This window comes from Echeneis naucrates, chromosome 2 (genome assembly GCF_900963305.1).
Source record: "Echeneis naucrates chromosome 2, fEcheNa1.1, whole genome shotgun sequence".
NCBI lineage: Eukaryota > Metazoa > Chordata > Actinopteri > Carangiformes > Echeneidae > Echeneis > Echeneis naucrates.
Genome location: NC_042512.1, coordinates 4,287,292 through 4,304,019, shown reverse-complemented (window position 1 = coordinate 4,304,019; position 16,728 = coordinate 4,287,292). Strand labels below are relative to the sequence as shown.

Here is a 16,728-nt window from a genome sequence, read left to right as displayed (position 1 = left end):
TGGGTGGAGTGGAGTTACTGTTATATGTAGTCACTAAATCAGGAGACAGAGGTTCCACCGAGACTTGAACGTGGATCACTGGATTCAAAGTCCAGAGTGCTAACCATTACACCATGGAACCACAGGACTGTTAGCTGATCTTTATCAAAGGCGCTGGCTCGAGGTTCCAGTGTCGAGGGATGTCATTGATGGAGCCAAACCGTCTCCACTTCTTATATGGTGAATGTGTGCTTCAGTGTTTTTTTTTTTCTTTTGCAAGAAAATGTAAAATAAAATAAAACTTAAAAGTGAGCTGAAAGGAAAGGACCTGTTCTGTGTTAAGCGTTAATGATGACTTTTTGTGTGTGTGGGGGTGTTTTGTTTTGAATTTATGATCTTTGTTGTCCATAAAGAAAGACATTAACAAAGCCCCACCTGTCATGTCTCTATTCCCCACCAGTGGGGTGGAGCCCACACTTTAAGAACGGCGGCCCGATAAGCATCCAACAGCATCACTGAGTCAGGAGCAGCACAGTGACAACTGTACACGTTTCTCCTCTGCTAGGATAGCAGAGGAGGGTTTCAATCCATCAACCTCTGTATTATGGGCCCAAAACACTTCTACTGCTCCACTCTGCTCATAGCAGGCTGTGCTGCAGTCTCTTCTGGATCTGTGGGTTCAAATCCTCTGTGCTGTGCTGTGACCCAGCTTCTTTGTCTGAGGGCCCTCTTAGAAAAGATCCTTATTGCTGACTTTGTTTTGCTTTAAATCACATCTGTCCCCATTCATCAATCTAACCCATCAATTAACTGTTGGTAGAAAATGTTGGTTTGTTTGGCACCTTGACATTTCCTAAATAGCTTTTTTTCTCTCATTAATTAAAAAAGACAGTCTTCTAAAGGACACACCACAGGTACTAAAATCCAGGATTGAACCAGAGACTCTACCAGCTGAGCTGTTTCCGCACAGCACACAGTGGAAATGACCTCTCATCGTTGCTTCAATGGCCTGGAAGTGGAACTAAAGGTGAGAAGCTCCAACTCACCACCTTCAGATTATGAGACTGACACGCTGCCTGCTGCACCAACGAGGGCTGGAACCCAGAGTAAGTAAAAGAGTGAGATGGAGGAGAGCTGTCAGTGTTTCAGTATAAACATACATCATACAGCCCTGACCACTGTTGTATCCAGGCAGAGCTGACTGCTGCTTTTCATGGAGAGCAGCTGAGTTTTACATTCCAGAAAATTGAACCCAGGCCTCCCGCCTGGCAGGTGAGAATTCTACAGATGAACCACCAATGATGACTGACCACCACTACACCATCAAAAGCCTTGAACACTTGTTGACGCTTTGTTTCCTCAGACATGCTTTTAGAAACATGACAGCTAACCCTAAGCTGATCACAGAGAGTCTCTTGAACGGCTCTTTAATATGAACGATGGGAACCAAGTCACACTTTCAGGCCCCCCTTCTTTTTTTATTAGTGCCTCGGGTCCCTCTGTGCCATCAAATAAAATTTTGGAAAGGATAACAAAAGTAAGACACAAAAGGTGAACTGTGATGGCAGTAATCAAGGTGTGAACACAGTCTGACAGCTCTTCAGGGAAATACACAGAACAGTCTGTCTTTTCTGGACATGTTTGGTGTGTAGCACAACACAACTACACAGCTCAGCTATTTGTTGACTGACAAACACAACAGCAAGCTCTAACGCAGACAGTTACAATTATTCCTTTCTACATAAATGCTTTTCTTTGGGGTTGTCCTGCTCAGAAATTCAGTAAAAATTATGATGATTTGCAATTTTAAATAGATTTCTTCAGATCAGCTACAACAACACAACCCTAATCCCTAATCACTGCAGTTAGCTGTCCTCTCACCATATGCTAATGGTCCTCATGAATTTAAGAGGATCGTTGTCTGTTCCTGATGGACTAAATGTGTTCTTCATTACAAACCATTACCAAGACCATTGAAACCGCCCAAACAAAGTAGGCAGGCAGCTGTGGGAGTGGTTTCATTCAGGTAGAAGATAAATTCAGGTAAAAGCCTGAAAGGGAGTCCATTGGACACGACTGGGAAGTTAATGCAAAGACTCTTGAGGAGAAGATCCTAAGTGAGGTAAAAATGAAAGCTTAATGTGACTTAATCAATTCAATTGGTCTCTTTTTCCACTTTCAGTGTGAATTGACAAAAACAACAGTAAATCTTGGAGCCATGTTTTCTTCAGATCTAACTCGGATCACTCCAATCAGAGACACTCATGAAGTCTTTGTGCATAAGTGCTTCTCTTTGGGGTTGTCCTGGATGGAAATTGGACAAAAAAATGAGGAATGCAATTCCTTCTTTTCTTCAATCACCAGGACAACAAGTTTTATCAATTAATCAATTGGGGGCAAAGAAAGTAGTCTGAAAGTCGCAAATGTTACCTTAACTTGAGCACTGACTTGACTGTTGAATTCAGTAAGTGCTACTTGTTGGAGCAGTGCTGACTGACAAAGACAACAACTTCTTCTTAGAATGCAACAATGATCATTTCAAATAAAAAGACGGAAGACTTCCTGTTGTACAAGTGCTTCTCTTTGGGGTTGTCCTGGATGGAATTTGGACAAAAATTAATACATTTCTTCAGATCAGCTGAATTAGTGCATTTGTCACCAACGTTTCCCCAACTGAAGCACAGACTTCTGTTCTGAGAGCAGTAAGTGCTATTTGTTGGGGTAGTGTTGGTGATTTCAGAAGTCAATCACAAGTCAGCAAGTTTTATCAATGATATGGAGGGTGGAGGGTTAAGAAAGTAGTTAGAAAGTCACAAATGTTACCTTAAAGGGCATATTGCAGGTTAAGGACCACATTGAATCAATGTTTAAAAAAATAATATTGGAAATGTTTTGATAAAGTGTCTCATACTGATAACATCCGTATATTTGCTGCACACAAACAGGACTGATGGTCTTTAGTCCCTCAGCTGGAAAGTGAAGGAGGTAAAATGTCCACAGCAGAAGTCCTGCAGGCTTTTGTCACCGACAGACTCGCCGCCGCCTCCCGGGAGATCTTAGCGGCCGTGGACAGAATGGTAGCCGGATATGAGGAGGAGGCTTCGGGCTTCAGGCAGGAGATCGACCGGCAGAGGAGCCAGCTGGAGCTGCTGCAGCCCCGAGTCCTGATCCACAAAACGGGTCGGTTGTTTTTATGAGTGAGAAAGGCTGAGGACTGTATTTGGCAGATGTAGAATGAAGCAGCTGGAGGAATAACTGTGTTCATATTGTAGCTAATAAAGAGGATTCATTTTCGAATCGTTTCCTCCAGATGTTCAGCAGCTGATGGTGAAAAAAGAGGTTCCTGCTGAGTTCACCTCCAGTCCGGATCCGGAGGATTCAGAGAGTCCAGTCCTTAAACAGGAACAGGAGGAGGACCAGGTACCAGGACTGGAGGAGACCAGGAACCCTGTGAGGCCGTTTCAGGTGAAGAGTGAGGATGAAGAGATGAATGAACCGGCCAGGAGCTGTGATCCACAGAGTCCTCTTCAACCAGATCCAGATCCAGAGGAAGAGGTCTCAGACTCCTCTGATACTGAAATCAGTGAGAATGATTCTAATGAAACCAGAGTGGCCCAGTCAGATGTGAAAATAGATGAAGGTGATGTAAATGTTAGAAGATGTGACAGCAGTGAAAAACCATTCAGCTGCCCTGAGTGTGGGAAAACGTTTAAAACAAAGTGGGATCTGAAGAGTCACATGGTAGTCCACACAGGGGAGAGACCCTTCAGCTGTGATGTTTGTGGGAAAAGGTTTAAACTACAGAACGCCCTTAAATCACACATGGTAATCCACACAGAAGAGAAACCCTTCAGCTGTGATATTTGTGGGAAAAGGTTTAAACGAAAGAGAAGCTTAGACATACACATGACGGTCCATACAGGAGAGAGACCCTTCAGCTGTGATGTTTGTGGGAAAAGGTTTAAAGTACAGACAATCCTTAAAGCACACATGGTAGTCCACACAGGAGAGAGACCCTTCAGCTGTGATGTTTGTGGGAAAAGGTTTAAACTACAGAAAATCCTTAAAGCACACATGGTAGTCCACACAGAAGAGAAACCCTTCAGCTGTGATATTTGTGGGAAAAGGTTTAAAGTACAGACAATCCTTAAAGCACACATGGTAGTCCACACAGAAGAGAAACCCTTCAGCTGTGATATTTGTGGCAAAACATTTAAACTAAGGCGAAACCTGAAATTTCACATGGAGGCCCATACAGAGGGGAAACCGTTTGGTTGTGACAAATGTTAAGAAGAGAAAGACCGAAGCAGGTGACTGCAGGATCTTTGCTGGTTGACCAAAAGTAAACTGTAACATGTTTGGTAATTTGTTTTTACTTTTGCTTTGTTGTTTTTTGTCCTCACTCATTTGTGTTTGAGTCAGTGACATATATACCAGAAAAAAAGGTTTTGTCAAAGAATTTCAATAAAACGCATAAAAAATTGTGACTTTTGTTCTGCTAATTCATCTTTATAGAAACATGTGCTTTTGTTTTTTGTTTTTTTTATTTGCCATCAGAAATTATGTGACAATTTGTTGTATTATGCCTAAAATATGCTGTGATGAAACTGAAAATGGATTAAACCTGTAAGTTACTCACTTTATCAGAACTAAACTGTGATCCATTGTAGTTTTGTGAAAATGAGCATTGAGCATTATTTTCTAAATCATCGCTCAAAGTGAGACCTATGCTGTCGGTCTATCAACATATTTTCTACTTATTGTGACATACTTTGCTATAAAGTTCTAACAATATTTGTCACTCTGTGATGCTGTTTTCTATTTATTCCATGAATGTTTTCAGATTTTATCATTCATAACAGACTCTGGCTGGCAGAAATGAGATCCACAGGTCACAGTAAGGTCACGGGGATGCTTTGGTACCGAAGAGAGCTCATAAAAATATCACTTGAGCAGAAAACAGGAACCAAAGGAATGTCAAAAAAAAAAAAAATCTGCATCAGTGAAACATTCATTCATACGTGAGGACATCAAGTATATTGTGACACCCATGAATATGTGCTCACACTATACAGTTTAATTGTTTCAGTTTTGATGTGTTTAATGTGACAGCAGAGCCTTTTTTCAGTTAATTTTGGATATTTGGAGTCAATCCCTGATTTTCGCAACAAGGGGGCATCACCTCTGTAGTCAGTCGGTTTGACGAGGCTGCTATTCAACTCTCACCATCAGTGCAACACATTGCCTGTTGCCTGTCTCATCATTTTTCCGTTCTTTGGAGAACAGATTTAATCTGTCTACAAACCTGAAGCCAGGGTCTGTTCCATGAACACGACATGCTGACGTTCGCACAGTTGTGCTGTCCTTTTCCTCGACTTTGGTTTCACCAGAACCATGAAATATTGTTTGAGAGTTTGTGAGGTTGGATGCTGCACGCTGACTGGTTGTGTGTCCAGGACGCTTCAAGGGCATCTTTCTGGTATTCTCTCCTCCTAACCTTTGGACGCAGCTTTGAGGAGACACAAAATGTGAGACATGTGGCATTAGTGCAGTGAAGCTTGCAGATGTATGTGGTGGTGTAGCCGAGCGGTCCAAGACGCTGGATTCTCCAGTGGCCACCGTCACTTTGAGTCACCGAAGTGGAAAAGATCCTTCTTGACGACAGTGTTGTGCTTTGCCTACATCTGAGCTAAAGATAGAAATAAAATAATCTAAATCGGCTTTTATTTTGAAATGCTTGTGTGGTGCGACAGCTCCTGTTCTTTCTGTAGCTCAAAGCGTTAAGGAGTTCAAACACAGCAAAACATATTAAACGATAAAAATAAAGATTTGAACAAGGAATGAAAATCTGAACAACAATGCAGAAACCTTTATCTTGTTGTTTCTCCGTCTTGTACAGCACACAGTGGAAATGACTTCTCATTATTGCTTCCATGGCCTGGAAGTGGAACTTCATGAGACTGACACACTGCCTGCTGCACCAACGAGGGCTGGAACCCAGAGTAAGTAAAAGAGTGAGAAGGAGGAGAGCTGTCAGTGTCAGTGTCATATGTGTGTCAAAAATGACACACATATGACATTATGGGAAATCTCAAAACTGTGTACAAATGTTTGGAGGAGAAAATAGAAGAAAGATGCGTTTGACAGCCTTTTGGACACACAACCAGTCAGCGTGACCCATCCAACCTCACAATATTTCATGGTGTGGTTGGAAATGTAGGTTAAAGAAACCTGAGCTTGCATCTCACTCAGGTACCACCTCTGATGCCGAAACCCGGGATTGAACCAGGGACCTTTAGATCTTCAGTCTAACGCTCTCCCAGCTGAGCTATTTCGGCTGGATGAGCCCACTAATGCAGGATGTTCTGTTCACCATCCACTTCTCCAAAGTCCCACAGTGAAGGCTTCAAATGCACATCTCTCACAGTGTTATCATGCCAAGAGAAAGAACTGACTGATTCTGACAATGGGACATCACCACGGCCCAGTGACCACGTGGCCTAATGGACAAGGAGTCTGACTTGTCTAACGTAGCTGAGTTAGATGTAACAAACATGAGTCCTCCTTGGAAACATAAAGTTTCCAAGGAGGACTCTGCTAATCATGTGTATTCAATTTTGTTTAAGAACAGTTTAACGTGCAAACAGAAAACAAACAATTGTAGAGTTCTTACCTGAGCTTCAAGACTTCAAGACACTTCAAGATTGTACTCGCTCAGCCACACTACCACATCATTCTGCCAGCTTCACTACATGGCAATGACACACATATGACATTATGGGCAACGTGAAGACAAACGTTGTGTGTCACTTCCTTGAAGGTTTGATCCGTCACCTGATGATGTCACAATACTCATAGAAAGAAGCTCTTCCATTCATTGATTATTGATGATCAGCTCAGAACCAAACAGTGTATCTTTCATCCAAACTCAACAGTTTCTCCACACAGAAGGTAATTTGACCATTTATTCCTCTTTGGATCTTTACCTAACCACAGAGGGTCTGAGCTGCTGCAGAAGGGGAAAAGAGAAACCATCTGATGAAGCCTCCTCTCTGTTTTGGGTGGTGGGTGCATGTTATTCACATGATTAGTCACTCTGATTAGTTTTCATTGACAAGAAACAAACTGGCAGCGGTGGGATTCGAACCCACGCCTCCGAAGAGACTGGAGCCTTAATCCAGCGGCTTGGACCGCTCGGCCACACTACCCTGTGAACAAAATTCTAACCCACTACACACTGAATGGTCGGCAGCTCAGCTCCTTCATACACAGCTAACGGCAATGGTTAGAGTGTGGTGCTGATAACGCCAAGGTCATGGGTTCAATCCCCATACTGACCACATGCAGCATCTCAGAACGTGATATCTTTTGAGAGGCGCAGCGGAAGCGTGCTGGGCCCATAACCCAGAGGTTGATGGATCGAAACCATCCTCTGCTACTAACTAACACACTGGATGTCTTGTCATTTAGCTGGAAAATGTCAGGATCTGCATCAGTGAAACATTCATTCATTCAAGAGTCTCCTGTTAAAAAAGGGCGATCACCACATTTCAATATGCTCAACAGCAGGGTACAACTCAGACAGACTAAAGCCAGCTGAACACCGACGAGGATGGGATTTGAACCAACGCGTGCAGAGCAGAACCTCAACGCCCTGAACGCAGGACCTCATACATGTAAAGCATGCACTCTACCACTGAGCTACATCCCCTGCATGGTGCACAATGCCAGCTGGAAACTAATCACTAAACTGTTACAAAGGAAATGATCAATATGCAGTCTTTGTTCTGATCATTGTAACTTTGTGTTATTGTTGTATCTGATAAGTTAAGCTGCACTTCTAATGACCACCAGGGGGCAGTTCCACTGGTTGGAAAAAGACTTCAGACTGCAGTCTGAGAAGTCTATGGAGAGAACAACATCCAATCCTGAGATGCTGCTTGTGGCCAGTATGGGGATTGAACCCATGACCTTGGCGTTATTAGCACCACGCTCTAACCAGCTGAGCTAACCGGCCTGTGTGAAAGCATTTTTTTGGCTTATTTTTACAAATTTTTAACCAGCTAACAGCATTGGCTGTGAAATCTGTTAGTGGCATGCTAAAACTGCTAAAACTACCACACCATGTAGGGGATGTAGCTCAGTGGTAGAGCGCATGCTTTGCATGTATGAGGCCCCAGGTTCAATCCCCGGCATCTCCATTGCTGATAATGAAGCACATTGTCACGAGGGACATGTAATGGGCTCCAGTGGAGTGGTGTTGGAGAGCAAAACTCTGTCCTGTGCTTCAGATACACTGTACCAGAAGCATTAATAATCTGATTATTATGATTAATAATCAGTGATCATTAATAATCAGTCAATGAACAATCAATAAGAAAGAAACAAACTGGCAGTGGTGGTTAATGTTAGCTTAGATAGGACAGTGTCAGCTACACAGCGTATTGCAGTCAGCTGTGTATGAGGCAGCTGAGATGCAGACCAGTCAGGGGGCATCACCTGCCTGGTGAACACATGGCACCAGGATCCACTGTGTCAAGTCAAAGTCAAAAGTAGACCAAGACCTAGAAGAACACACCTTACAGCAGTAGATTTGAAAGAAAAGCAGTTCCTGTCAGAGGGGGACAACTTTTAGTCTCCATCTGATGTTCTTTTCATTTAGACTCCATACAGGCTGTTAATGATTACTTTAAAGAAACCAGACAGCAAACCTCACACAGCTCCATAGCGTATCCTATTGACTCAAAGACAACATATGGGCTCGTCGAGGATTTGAACCTGGGACCTCTCGCACCCTAAGCGAGAATCATACCCCTAGACCAACAAGCGGTCTCTTAGAGTGGTGGGTTTGAATCCCATCGCTACTAATTGCCTCTATTCCTCTGAATGTAACCTGTTTACAACATCAGTTGAGTGTGATGACTGAGCTCTTAGTGAAACAGGCTAAAGACCAGACCGTGTTCAGACCACATCTTCAGCTGCTTGCAAACATGATGAGGTGGCCGAGTGGTTAAGGCGATGGACTGCTAATCCATTGTGCTCTGCACGCGTCGGTTCGAATCCCATCCTCGTGTCACTTTAGTCTGTCGGCAAAATTATCCAAAATGTCTGACTTTAGGTCCATCGTGAATGATCTCTAAATGTGTTTGAAACCTGTTGAAGGTTAATTCAAAGGTTATCTGGATATACTGCATCTGCTTTCAAAAACATTGTCACATCAGTTTTTTCTACACAAGACTCTTTGGAGATACGGCAACAAGAGAAGGCCAAAATAAGGAGCTTAAAACTCCAATACCAGTTAGTCAGCAAAATATGATGAGCCAAGTCCACTGTGACAAATAACAAAGGAAAATAAACTGTCACATTAATGTCCTGAATGTGCTGTGTGTGAATAATGAGGTTCATCAAAACAAAACGCCACACAAGTCAGAACCAGAGGTGGATGATGGAAACCATTCTCTGCTAAGGGGCGCCTCCGAAGAGACTGGAGCCTTAATCCAGCACCTTGGACCGCTTGGCCACACTACCACTGGGTGGATGGCTAAATTCATGCTGACAAGAGAAAGAGGGCTGACAAAATCTTTATAGTTTGTACTGTGTTTGGAGGAAGAAAATTTCATGATTTGGCAGGAGTCCTGACTTTGTGGGATACTTAGGATGAGGTATCTTCAGCATACAATGAACATTAGTCCCTTTCCTGGCGGTAACCCTAACCCTTCAGATTATGAGACTGACGTGCTGCCTGCTGCACCAACAAGGCCTGGAACCCAGAGTAAGTAAAAGAGGGAGATGGAGGAGAGCTGTCAGTGTTTCAGTATAAACATACATCATACAGCCCTGACCACTGTTGTATCCAGGCAGAGCTGACTTTAAAACAATACAAAAAGAAACTCCACCCCTTTATCATCCAACCCAACTGTAGCATGCACATTACAATTCCATCATCACATCCTACAGCTAAGAGTGTGGTGCTGTGGCTTAGCTGGTCAAAGCGCCTGTCTTGTAAACAGGAGATCCTGGGTTCAAATCCCAGCAGTGCCTCATTCTTAATGTTAAGTATTGTTTAAAAAAGGAGTGTGAGCAAAGTCCAAGTGAAGCTCCTGCTGGCTATCTGAAGGGATTTAGAAGTGAAATGTCCTCGAAGTACTTCATGAACCAACATCAAAATGCTGCAAACACCGTGCTGTCGGGTGGCGCCGGTGTGTTTATGTGTATGTGAATTCATGCACATGAGTGGCATTTGACACTCAGGTCAGAGTGGGCCGTACAAACATAGGCATCACATTTGCAGCATCTCAGGCTTGTTTTGTTGTCTCTTTTCAGACCCAGGTAGGTTTGGAGGTCTACCAGGTCCAACTCTCCAGATGAAACTGCAGAGAAACTGGCAGTACTGATGCTGAGCTGCTTAAAGTGTCTGTCTTATAAACAGGACATCCTGCATCCAAACCCCAGACGTGCTTCACTCTCAGTGGAGTTCCTGCTCATCACTTCCTGTATTACAGCTTTTGCTTGCAGTTTCTGGACAAAACAAAGTGGTTGTTGCTGTGTTGAGCAGATGGAAATTTGGTGATTGACCGCTTTTCATAGGAGACAAATTTTGGGAAGAGTCATGATGGTCAGGAACTGATAATGGTGACATAATACCAAGGGCTCATTTGGGAGTTGAACACAGGCCCTCTCACACCCGAAGCGAGAATCATACCCCTAGAGCAACAAGCCTTTTACAACAGGATAATTTTAAATGTTTTACACTGCAGTCAGATGTTTTCTGAGGGGGACAACTTTTCAGTCATCAAAAATCTTGACCGGTGAATCTACTGGCACCGGATCTGCAATCAAAAGTAAAAACTAAACTATTCTGTCCAGCTACAGCTGCGTCAGGTTAAAAACCCACTCTGATTTGAAATGCTCACCTTCGATGGAAGTTAAGTCCATAAAAATGGTTGTATTGTTGTCCACACACTCCCTGATGGTCTAGTGGCTAGGATTCGGCACTCTCACTGCCGCGGCCAGGGTTCGATTCCCGGTCAGGGAAAGCCTTCTTTATTGAAAAATCCAGGTTATTGACCCCATAACATAAAAATGTTTTCATACACCACACAAGTCCCATATGGTCTAGTGGTCAGGATTCCTGGTTTTCACCCAGGTGGCCTGCGTTCAACTCCCGGTATGGGAATTTACTTCACACCAATGGACCTACCACGAGCATGTCTTGTTACTTTGATGATCTACATCCTCTTAGGATCTTTACCTAACCACAGAGCCTCTGAGCTACTGCAGAACAGGAAAAGAGAAATCATCTAATGAAGCCTTCTCTCTGTTTTGGGTGGTGGGTGCATGTTATTCACATGTTATATAGGTGAAGGTTATTCTCAATCCCTCTCACATTAAATCAGATGGCAGAGGTTCCACTGAGAGCTGAACTCAGATCAGTGGATTCAAAGTACACAGTCCACAGAAAGTCTGACTTCCTGCCTCCCTCATGTAAAGACAGAATGGTCAGTGAGTGTCCCTCATCTGTCTCTGTGACACAATTATCAATGTGTTTGGCAACACCAGAGGAAGGTTAGTCTTTTCTCTACATTATTCACAGTAATGGAACTTTCTTGTCTGCATCCATCCATCCAGCAATATGAAGGTTCAGGATCTCTGTCAGACACAAAGGGAGCAACATTTAGGACAATTATAGCTGGAACAGCAGGCTGTAACAGGAACTGGTCAACATGTCTCTGTGGCGCAATCGGTCAGCGCGTTCGGCTGTTAACCGAAAGGATGGTGGTTCGAGCCCACCCAGGGACGATCTTTGTTGGAGATAACTGAGTTCTTCATCATCTGGAAACAGACAGCATTGTTTTCTTCAGCTGGAGCTCTTTGTTCAAATCTACATTGAGATTCAGAGCCAAATGTTTTTCATTTGCTGGATTACTTCATTATTTCAGTGACTCTGTGGATTCAGCTGACAAATGCAAAATACAACCAACATTTAAACAAAAAACAAAACTTTATTGATTCAGTCTGGTCAGCAGAATATAACCTGATAAAATCAGCTGCAACATTAAACTGATGTTTCTACATGAATGCATCACTGATTCTAAAACCATAAACTGAACATGAACACTCTGTACACTCAGCGTTACACACATGAAGACAACATCATGTGTTTAAGGTGATGTTGAGCTGAACAGGACTTGTATTGAACACACAGAGGGAGTGCACCGTTCCTGGAGATACTGCAATACCAGGTCGATGCGTGGAGTGGACGGAGCAAGCCCCTGTTCCATCTCCCTGTTCCAAAAATCTATTTAATATATGGTCCCCGGGTAGTGGACGTATCAGATATTAATGTTACTTTAACTTGAGCACTGACTTGACTGTTGAATTCAGTAAGTGCTACTTGTTGGGGCAGCGCTGACTGACAAAAAGAACGACATCACTGCATGTTTTCACATGGGGATGGGGGGGTTGAAATTACAAAGGGAGAAAGAAAAGACAGAGGGAGGCTTGTCACTGTAAATTACTGTGATGAGTGTTGAATCTGTTTAAACCAAATCAATTAAACATTTGGACACAACTTTCTGACAGACTGTCATTAGTCTTACTAAAGTTTTCCGAGCTTGAAAAGCGGTTAATCACCAAATTTCCTTCTGCTGAACAAAGCTGTAATAAAGGAAGTGATGAGCAGGAACTCCACTGAGAGCGAAGCACTGCAGGATGTCTTGTAGCCAACAACAGAAGTGCCACTGCAGCACTCTGCTGCTCAACTCTCAGTATTATAGATATGATAGACAACATTCTCCATGTTTTCCTGTTAATCAGTGCTGCTGATAAACTCATGTCTCATGATGGGACATCCAGTGTGTTAGAATAGCAGTGGATGGTTTCAATCCATGAACCTCTGGGTTATGGGCCCAGCACGCTTCCACTGCACCACTCTGCTCGCTATGTTCAGGTTGCAATGTCCTCTGGAGTTTTGTGTAATTTTTAACCACCACATCCACTTTCTGTCAAAGCGGCTGTGGTGGTTAAAAGGTACTGAGATTTCCACCTGCAGTGTATCAAATGACCACGAGGGGGCAGCTTGGAAAATGAAGTCAGATCTTATTTCATTAACAGAGTAACAGAGTGCACTCTACTGTGGAGGTCATGACAAAAAAGTGGGAGGAGTCTTTGATCTCTGTGATGTCATTAGTACCTTTGTGACATCACAGAATCAGCTTCTCCTTTGATGGTTACTGATGGAACAGGAAAAGGTCAGATCCTGATATAATCTTGTGAATCCACAAGTATGCCTTTCTTTGTTTGTGTACCAACAGCCTGAGCTCTGGTTCTGACTTTGTTTTGATGAACCTCATTATTTACACACAGCACATTCAGGACATTAATGTGACAGTTTATTATATGCTAAAGAAACTTTGGCAAGAGTCACAATTGTCAGCCACGTACATTGGGAGTCTTTTAAGATCCAAAATACATCCTGTATTATCAGTGTGGTGCTGTGGCCTAGTTGGTCAAAGCGCCTGTCTAGTAAACAGGAGAGCCTGGGTTCAAATCCCAGCAGTGCCTCATAGATCAAGTTATTAAGGTTGTTGAACTAAATTAACTGCATGGTTGTCATGTCTCTCTTTGGAGCATTAATCAAGTTTTGTGGAAGAGGTGAAACCAAACCAGATACTATCCAGCAAAAACAGCTGAGTACAGAGCTGTGGATTTGAGCCGGTAACAAGTTGAATGATTCCAGTGCAGATAAAGGTTGTGTATGTTGGCTGGTTAAAACAGCCTGTGTTTAAATCCCAGCAGTTCCTTGTTGCTAAAGTCAGATGTTGTAGAAATAAACTACCTTTGGGTTTTCATCAGCTGTAGGTTACAACATGATAAGCACATGATAAGCACTTCCTGTGCAAAAGGCCACTCTTTAACTAACTTTAACTAACTAACGGTAACTTTGTTACCGTTTTGGTACCGTTCATTTGTACTCCTATGGTTTTATAGATATTACATATTTCTGGTGATGGTGTCACCCAGCCCGCCATGTTCTCTGAATGGACCTGAAGTGGTACAGTTTGTCTCTCTGCTAGATGAGTCCGAACAACAGCACTCAGCTGTATCATATTTTAAGGCTGTGCAGATTACAGAGATTCTCTAACATGCTCTGTAGCTCCCCACCTGGGAAACTTGGTCCATGAAAGCAAACAACCGTCAGAGTCAGGCCGACCACAGAGCCTGTTCTCCTGATCAGCCTGTTCAGTCTCTGTGTGTCTCCCTTTTTGTTGCTGTCTGCTTTAGTTTAGTTTATTTGCACATTAGAAGCACATAATGATAAAGACTTCATGATAAAACACTGTGCAGGGGAAGTTAGAAGTCACAAAAGGTTTATGGGAATACTAAAAGCACCAAACTTTTCATTTTCACATTATTAGACTTCTGGATCGCTGGCTCCTACTGCTAAAGCTACCACACCATGGAGGGGATGTAGCTCAGTGGGAGAGCGCATGCTTTGCATGTATGAGGCCCCGGGTTCAATCCCCGGCATCTCCAGAACTTATCTTGTCTAAAACTTAGACAATTTTTATGATGAGAGCAGAGGAGTATCTTACGAAGGAAGCTCAACAGAGCCGGGCTTTGTTTGGGTGAGCTGGCTCGACAGTCGAAAGCTCCAACCAGAGATAACGAGTATCACAACGGTGGTTATCAACTTGGTTTGTCGACCCAGGCTTTCCTCAGCAGGCTCTGTTCCCGTTCACGTAACAAGGGCTGTTTACAGCGACTTTTAGATTTTCAGTCCAACATTCTCCCAACTCAGCCATTTCGGGTGGAAGAGTTTGTTTCACAGAACGTGTCAGGAAAGACACGTCACAGGCTCCAGTGGCGCAATCGGTTAGCGCGCGGTACTTATATGACAGTAACCTGCGGAGTGATGCCGAGGTTGTGAGTTCAAGCCTCACCTGGAGCAGCTGATTAAGCTTTTGGAAGAAAGTTGGTATCTTGTTGAAAAAAAAAAACATTCTCTCATGCCACCATGACATAAAAGACTCCTCCCACTTTTTCGCATGACCTCCACCACAGAGTACACACTGTTAATGAAGCTCAAAACACAAACATAGTCATGCCAGATACCTTTGAGTTCTGCCGACAGAAGCAACAACTGCAAGCAAAACTGGAACTAATTTTCACTGCTATGCAGATGAGCCCCACAACCTCTCACATGCTAAACGAGTGCTCTACCATTTGAGCTAATTCCCCTGGGCTGGCATGCAAGCTAAGCTTTGGAAAAAAAAAGTGAATAGATCGAAGGAGGCAGACTGGGTACTCGGCACTGAAACAACAGTTGAAATCTGCTTCCACTGCTAAGGAAAACTGCTGGGAGTTAAAACAAGCAAGGTTAATACTGTACTGAAGATCTTCCCTCTTCAGCTAGTGCAGCTTCAGTATGGCATTACTATTGTAATGATGTCTTCTTCAAATACGACAAACTTTGGATAGTTAACAGCTAGCTGTTGCTAAAAAGCCATTAGCAGAGGATGGTTTCGATCCATCGACCTCTGGGTTATGGGCCCAGCACGCTTCCGCTGTGCCACTCTGCTCATAGCTAGCTGAGCTGCAGCATATAAACTCGAATCCCATCTCTGAAGTACATGTATATACAGAGGATCTGGTAATGGAAGTGTAATGTGTATACTGCAGCTGAGGTTGATGGTAAAGTGGTTTGTTTTAATGTAGGAGTGCAGCGTTTGGATGCTCCAATCAGTCCGAGAAGGGTTTCCACATGTATGGATTCCCCAAGAACCATGAGGGCTGGAAAACGTGGTGTGTGTGATTATGTGCGTGTGTATACAGATACTAATGCTAATAAAGATAAGTATATGTACGGCAAAGGGCCTCTGATATAATACAGAGATTGTCAATTGAGATTGAGGTAGTGATTGAATCATTTTACTCCTGGAGATTTGGAGACTTAGAGTTTCGCGGCGGTGAGCGCGGCGGTGAGCGCGCCGAATCCTAGCCACTAGACCATCAGGGAGTGTGCAGGCGCCAAATGTTGTTGTTGTTTTTTTTGATGACTGAAAAGTTCTCCCCCTCAGAACATTTTAAATTCCATAAATCTCCTGCTGTACAAGGCTCGTTGGTCTAGGGGTATGATTCTCGCTTCGGGTGTGAGAGGTCCCGGGTTCAAATCCCGGACGAGCCCGTTGTCATGTTGCATGGCACATTTATCAGACAGTAAACTTTAAGGTGGAGTTAGAGCCATATTAGAACATAACAACAGTGCAGGAGAAGGAAGGGAGTTGATATATTTAGACTTCTTCATTTTTAAATTACAAAACTTGCTTAAGCTAAACTCTCCTCCATTTAAACTCTGTGAAAAACTTATGACATGCCCAAACAAATTCCACATGGCCAAATCCACCAGGGCTTGCATTAACCGAGAATTCTCAGTCATTGATGGATTTTTTTTTTCTTTAAGATTTGACGCACAAAGTAAACAAATCATCATCATCAAGATCACAGGTTGGTAACATCACCTGTAAGGAGAGTGGAGCAGTGGAAGAGTGCTGGGCCCAAAACCCAGAGGTGGATGATGGAAACCATCCTCTGCTCAGGCAGTCATCAAATAATAAACAATGTTCTACGTTGCTTAAAGTGAGATTACAGTTTACTTCATCCTCACACTGCACTTTGCCTGCATCTGAGCTAAAGATACATACAAAATAATCTAAATCTGCTTTACTTTGAAATGAGAGCTAAAGTCTT

The 16,728-nt window shown here is 43.2% G+C and overlaps 15 non-coding genes across 15 annotated transcripts; 9 read left to right on the top strand and 6 right to left on the bottom strand.

Annotated features, from left to right (window-relative positions):
* Window positions 1-49: 49 nt before the first annotated feature.
* Window positions 50-121, bottom strand: trnaq-uug (transfer RNA glutamine (anticodon UUG)). The gene has a single exon. It is a non-coding gene; the product is annotated as a tRNA-Gln (tRNA).
* A 6,123-nt stretch (window positions 122-6,244) lies between these two features.
* On the bottom strand, window positions 6,245-6,317 carry trnaf-gaa (transfer RNA phenylalanine (anticodon GAA)). Its single transcript has one exon. It is a non-coding gene; the product is annotated as a tRNA-Phe (tRNA).
* Window positions 6,318-7,105: 788 nt separating this feature from the next.
* Window positions 7,106-7,187, bottom strand: trnal-aag (transfer RNA leucine (anticodon AAG)). The gene has a single exon. It is a non-coding gene; the product is annotated as a tRNA-Leu (tRNA).
* A 735-nt stretch (window positions 7,188-7,922) lies between these two features.
* Window positions 7,923-7,996, bottom strand: trnai-aau (transfer RNA isoleucine (anticodon AAU)). Its single transcript has one exon. It is a non-coding gene; the product is annotated as a tRNA-Ile (tRNA).
* Window positions 7,997-8,108: 112 nt separating this feature from the next.
* On the top strand, window positions 8,109-8,180 carry trnaa-ugc (transfer RNA alanine (anticodon UGC)). The gene has a single exon. It is a non-coding gene; the product is annotated as a tRNA-Ala (tRNA).
* Window positions 8,181-8,736: 556 nt separating this feature from the next.
* On the bottom strand, window positions 8,737-8,808 carry trnap-agg (transfer RNA proline (anticodon AGG)). The gene has a single exon. It is a non-coding gene; the product is annotated as a tRNA-Pro (tRNA).
* A 1,138-nt stretch (window positions 8,809-9,946) lies between these two features.
* On the top strand, window positions 9,947-10,020 carry trnat-ugu (transfer RNA threonine (anticodon UGU)). Its single transcript has one exon. It is a non-coding gene; the product is annotated as a tRNA-Thr (tRNA).
* Window positions 10,021-10,942: 922 nt separating this feature from the next.
* trnae-cuc (transfer RNA glutamic acid (anticodon CUC)) lies at window positions 10,943-11,014 on the top strand. The gene has a single exon. It is a non-coding gene; the product is annotated as a tRNA-Glu (tRNA).
* Window positions 11,015-11,083: 69 nt separating this feature from the next.
* On the top strand, window positions 11,084-11,155 carry trnae-uuc (transfer RNA glutamic acid (anticodon UUC)). Its single transcript has one exon. It is a non-coding gene; the product is annotated as a tRNA-Glu (tRNA).
* Window positions 11,156-11,704: 549 nt separating this feature from the next.
* trnan-guu (transfer RNA asparagine (anticodon GUU)) lies at window positions 11,705-11,778 on the top strand. Its single transcript has one exon. It is a non-coding gene; the product is annotated as a tRNA-Asn (tRNA).
* A 406-nt stretch (window positions 11,779-12,184) lies between these two features.
* LOC115058325 (U2 spliceosomal RNA) lies at window positions 12,185-12,367 on the bottom strand. The gene has a single exon (XR_003842049.1). It is a non-coding gene; the product is annotated as a U2 spliceosomal RNA (small nuclear RNA).
* Window positions 12,368-13,468: 1,101 nt separating this feature from the next.
* Window positions 13,469-13,542, top strand: trnat-agu (transfer RNA threonine (anticodon AGU)). Its single transcript has one exon. It is a non-coding gene; the product is annotated as a tRNA-Thr (tRNA).
* Window positions 13,543-14,442: 900 nt separating this feature from the next.
* Window positions 14,443-14,514, top strand: trnaa-ugc (transfer RNA alanine (anticodon UGC)). The gene has a single exon. It is a non-coding gene; the product is annotated as a tRNA-Ala (tRNA).
* A 321-nt stretch (window positions 14,515-14,835) lies between these two features.
* On the top strand, window positions 14,836-14,929 carry trnai-uau (transfer RNA isoleucine (anticodon UAU)). The gene is made up of 2 exons: window positions 14,836-14,873; window positions 14,894-14,929. It is a non-coding gene; the product is annotated as a tRNA-Ile (tRNA).
* A 1,164-nt stretch (window positions 14,930-16,093) lies between these two features.
* Window positions 16,094-16,165, top strand: trnap-cgg (transfer RNA proline (anticodon CGG)). The gene has a single exon. It is a non-coding gene; the product is annotated as a tRNA-Pro (tRNA).
* The last annotated feature ends 563 nt before the right edge of the window (window positions 16,166-16,728 follow it).